A 5,268-nucleotide genomic window follows, 5' to 3' on the forward strand; every position below is an offset into this window, starting at 1 on the left:
TGTTCCATAAATGCTGAGGGGTAGGCTCCGAGGAAGCTGGCTTGTGGCAAGGCCCGCCCTGGTCTGGCTGCTGTGAGATGGCCTTGCGGCAGCCTGGCTGCTGGGGGCGCTGGAGGCCCAGGTTACTCGGTGGTTTATTTGGGGGACCTGCTGCGTCCACTGTTCCTGATGTTCAGCAGGATTTGGTGAGCAGATCTCCTGGGCGACGAGGGGAGGCGGCAGACACTGTCTGTTTGCTGGGCTGTGAATAGCTCTTCCGGCCATTGTGCTCGCCAGTGCCCTCGGTCATGAACACAGAGACCAGGATGCCTTTGTAGAAGGCACAGCAACACCCTGTACTTCCCGCCACCCCCCACCCCCCCCGCATTCCAAGGAGGCTCCTGAGTGTGGTCACTCATGGGAGGTCTCCCAGACGCCCGCTTCCTCTTCCTCTCCTGGACTCCATCCTCTTCAGGACACGATGGCCATCTTTGCCTTGTGACCTGGGAAGGGCTGGGAGGTCTCTGACCATGCAGCTCCTGCCATGTTGGGGCAGCCCTCCTTCTAGATGTTATCACTCGACTACACAAAATATTAACATCACAACAAACATTTTCTGATTTAGGCTCTGCTTAAGAGCTTTACATACTAATTTTGTCAACAGTTCCACGAAGCAGATCCTGTGGGTATCGCCCCCTTCCTGTTCCTAGGAAGGCAACGGAAGCATAGAGGGGTCTTTCTTTTCTTTTTTTGTTAAAGCTTTTTATTTTAGAATATTTGTAGATTTTTAGAACTGCTGTTGATGAGGTAGTACAGAGAATTCCCGTGTACCCCATGCCCAGTTTCTCCTGTTACAGACCTCCTGCTTTAGAAGTCACATACATCACTATTCAAAAACCAATATCCATACATGATGATTAAGGTATGCCCACAGTTCATTCAGATTTCCTTTTTTTTTCCTTAATGTCTCTTTTCTGCTCCAAGATGCCCTATTACAATTCTGTTGTCACATCTCCTTAGGCTTCTTTGGGCTGTGACCATTTCTCCGACTTTCCTTGTTTTTGGTGACCTTGACAATGTTGACTAGTATGGTCAGGAATTTTGTAGAATGTTCCTCAATTAGAATTTGTCCGATATTTTTCTCACGGTGGGGCTAGAGTTATGCCTTTTGGGGAGGAAGAGCACAAGGGTAAAGTGCCATTTGCATTATGCATCAAGAAAGCATATTGTCAACATGACATGTCCCTGTTGGTTTATTACACATTAAGAGTATGTATTGTCAACATGATTTGTGCCTGTTGGTGTTGACCTTGATCACCCAGCTGAGGTAAGGTTTGTCTCTTGGAAACTGACTCTCCCTTTCCAATACTGTACTTAAGAGTTATTTCTTTGAGCGCTATGAGGAGATGAAGCTGGGGACCCTCCTAGAAGCAGGGGGAGGGGAGGGAGGGCAGAGTAGGCTGATGGCAGGTGTCCTGTATCAGAAAAATCTGCACCTGGCCATGAGAAGCTGGTGGCCTCTGAGGTGGGCTTGATGTAAGAGAAGAGTTGAGGCCCAGGATCAGGGCCAAGCAGCCACTCAGCATGGCCCAGTGTTGGGAGACCCACCTGGGCATTTCCTGGAGAAGCAGGCCAGAGCTTGGGTGGCTGGGGTCTCCTTTTCATGGACCTCATCTCTCAATCAGCAACGCTATAATTAGACATGGAGACACAGTGATGGAACAATAACAAAAAAAGGTACATGCTGTTCAACGTTAAACTGCCATTTAGCTTACCATTGGGCCTTTTTGTCTAAGAGTTCAGGAGAAGTAAATATTTGTTATAACCTGGAAAGTATTTTGTCCATTAGCACCACGAGGTTGCATTATTCAGGATGGAACTGTAAATTTTGCAGTGTAAATATTTAAAATAGATCACAAGTGTCTTAACCTTGTTTGGGGACTTCCTCATCTTATAAAATATAGGTACTGGTAATCACAAAAGATGGCTTGGCCGGGGCCTGCTCACAGGACCCCCCAAGAGACCATGCCTCCTTCAAGCACCAGGAGCTGGGGAGAGGGGAACCCCATGTTCAGAGGCCTCGAAGCACCAGCTGCCCCGGGGGCTGCACCAAACTCTGTGGCCATGTCATGATCTTGCATTCATCTGTCGGTTCCAGATCGTGAGCTCAACACGCGAGCCTGAATTTGGATACTTGACCGGAGAGGCAAGGCTCTGGCTGGCCAGATTTTGATCCTGATGTTGGGAGGAATGTGGGAAAATAAAAGGGTGCTTTTTGGATGGAAGTGGCCATCCATGATTTTCAGCATAGCTCCAAAGGCCCGTCACTGTGCTGACATGACATAATCAGAGTAAATATCTGTGACTGTCTGGGGGTCTAGGAGTTACCTGTCAAATGAAAATACTCTGGGATATGAAATCACTGGAGCTCTGGGCAGCTAATATGGCAGAGGAAGAAGTCAACTAACTAGCTTCTTGCTCAGAGCAGAGTCCTGTAAGAGAGGGACCCAGGGCAGAGGTCAAAGAAAGGCGGGGGTTAGGGCTGCAAGGGGCAGTGGGTGGGGAGACACAAGGACATTCATGAGTCTGTGGAAAGCTGTCCTGGTGACATCTTATTTTTAGTTCTTTGGCCTCAAATGAGTCACTCTCCCATGCTCTAGATTGTCTACTTGTCTGTGACATGAGGATGGCCCATCAATCAGGATGGGTCCTTTTCCCTCATTTTCCCACCACACATTGCCACACAGCACCACTGCCATGGCTATATGCAGGATCCCGGAGGCTCTGGGCTGTGGGCATAGCACAGATGATGCCTGATTGAATTCTCTCAACCCTGGGACATAGGGTTACTGCCCCCACTGTACCGCTGGGGAAAATGAGCTTTATAGAGGTGAGAAAATATACCCAAGGCCACTGGCCAGCGATGGGTGAGTGTAGGGCCCCCACAGCTGGGTCAATCTGGTTTGGGGCTGGCAAAATTTTCCTACAAAAAGTAAATATTTTAGGCTTTGTGGGTGACATATGACGTCATGTCCTCTTCTCCTTCCTCTCTCTTCAACCCTTGAGGAGTATAAAACCATTCCTAGCTCGTGAATGGTAATGAACAGGCCACCAGCTGGATTTGGCCTACAGGCCATGGCTTACCGACCCCTGGTAACAAGGTAGACAGAAATGCAGAATGATGTGCCCTCCCATGTTTCAGAGGGGATCTGAAACCCACTCAGAGAATCCTGGGCCCAGGAGTGTGGTGGGGTTACCTAACTGGTCCAAATGGGTGCTGGTTTGCTGAAGACCCACTGGGATGTGGGCTCCGGGGCCTTTCTCATTGTCTGTTTTGTTGGGCAGCTTCACCCTTGCCCCTCTGCCTGCCCAGCCTCCCCTCTGCTCCCTATTCTGTGGAGAGCCTCACTGGGGTCCCTGGGCCCAGGCCTCTCCACCTCCACACCACTTTCTCTTGCTTTCATTTCTCCTGGGACTTCTGTTCTTGGTCAGGTAAGTCCAACGGAGAAAATCTGTCTTTAGCTGCTGGTCCCCAGGCCTTTCTGCCAGGCCGCCTTGGTGGCTGGCACGGGCTGGGCGGTGCTGAGGCAGAAGGAGGAGAAAAGGCATGGGAGAGCCACAGCCACAAGGGAGGAATGCCATGGCCTGGAGCAGGAAGCCCAGCAACCTCTTTGTTCCTAAGGCGTCTCAGAGTTGAGAAGGTTTGGGAAAGGAAGCTCTTGTGTAAACACGGGGCTTCTGTTTGGGGGTGGGGGTGGCTGCCTTGCCTGTGTGTCATATTCAGCCAGTGTCCCTGTGCCTGTGCAGAGGCCAGGTCGAAGGAGCAGGGGCCCCGGGTTCTAGGCAGCATAGAAAATAGTTAGGCTGGGCCTACACTCGGGTCCATCGTTGGCCAGTTACGTGGCCTGAGTCCAGTCCTTCAGCCTCCCAGACGCTTCCTCTCCTCATCTGTGAAATGGGAGGAGCCATCTCTGTCTCTGGGCAGACACTGTGAGGCGTACAAAGTAACACTGTTTGTGAATGCCTCCTACACACCAGGCACAGTTCTGAGGGCTTTCTCTATAGAGTTGACCCACTCTATTTGTAGATTCCATATTTGCAAATTCGCCTCCTTACTCACATTTTATGTGTAACTCCCAAAATCAATACTCGTGTTTTCACAGACATTCCAGTACATGTGTGGAGCGGGGAGACATTTGAACTGCCTGGTGCGCGTGTTCCCAGCGGAGGTTGAACAAGGCGACGGTCTGCCTTCTTGTTTCAGCTCCTACTGTCCTTTTTGTGGCATTTTAGTGCTGTGTTGTTCACAATTTTGTGCTTTTTTTGGTTCACAGTTTCACATGCCCCTGAATGTTGGGAAAACTGGACAGCGACATGCAAAAGAATAAAACTGGATCACTGTATTACGCCGAACACAAAAACAAACTCAAAAGGAATTAAATACCTAAATGTGAGACCTGAAACCATAAAACTCTTGAAGGAAAACATAGGCAGAAAGCCCTTTGACATCAGCCCTAGCAACATTTTCCTAGCTGGGTCTCTGCAGGCAAAGGAAACATAAGCACAGATAAACTACTGGTACTACACCAAAATAAAAAATTTTGCACAGCAAAAGAATCCACCAGGAAGGGACGCTTGGGTGGCTCAGTTGGTTAAGCCGCTGCCTTTGGCTCGGGTTGTGATCCTAGGGTCCTGGGATCGAGTCCCACATCGGGCTCCTTGCTTAGCAGGGAGCCTGCTTCTCTCTCTGCCTCTGCCTGACATTCTGCCTGCTTGTGCACTCATTCTCTCTTTCTCTCTGACAAATAAATAAATAAAACCTTAAAAAAAAAATAAAGGAATCCACTGGGAAAATAAAAAGGCAAACTGCTGAATGGGAGAAGATATTTGCAAATTATATAGCCAATAACAGGGTTAAAATCCACAATACATAAAGAACTTACAACACTCAACATCAACACACACACACAAAACCCCAAACAATTTGGTTTAAAAATGGGAAGAAGACCTAAATAGGCATTTTTCCAAAGAAGACATCCAGATGACCAGCAGACACACGAAAAGATGTTTAGCATCACTAATCATCAGGGAAATGCAAATCAAAAACACAATGAGATATCAACTCACACCTGTCAGAAAGGCTAAAATAAAAAAGATAAGAAATAACAAGTGTTGGCAAGGATGTGGGGAAAAAGGAACTCTTATGCACTGTTCTTTGGGAATGCAAATTGGTAAAGCCACTGTGGAAAACGGTAAGGACATTCCTAAAAATATTTAAAATAAAACTAC

The 5,268-nt window shown here is 48.3% G+C and overlaps 1 long non-coding RNA gene across 1 annotated transcript; it reads right to left on the reverse strand.

Moving 5' to 3' along the window:
* Positions 1-781: 781 nt before the first annotated feature.
* LOC122891857 lies at positions 782-4,346 on the reverse strand. Its single transcript, XR_006381330.1, has 3 exons — positions 4,100-4,346; positions 1,588-1,669; positions 782-1,144 (listed from the first exon to the last, which is right to left on the reverse strand). It is a non-coding gene; the product is annotated as an uncharacterized LOC122891857 (long non-coding RNA).
* Positions 4,347-5,268: the final 922 nt, after the last annotated feature.

Source organism: Neovison vison, chromosome 12 (genome assembly GCF_020171115.1).
Source record: "Neovison vison isolate M4711 chromosome 12, ASM_NN_V1, whole genome shotgun sequence".
Lineage (NCBI taxonomy): Eukaryota > Metazoa > Chordata > Mammalia > Carnivora > Mustelidae > Neogale > Neogale vison.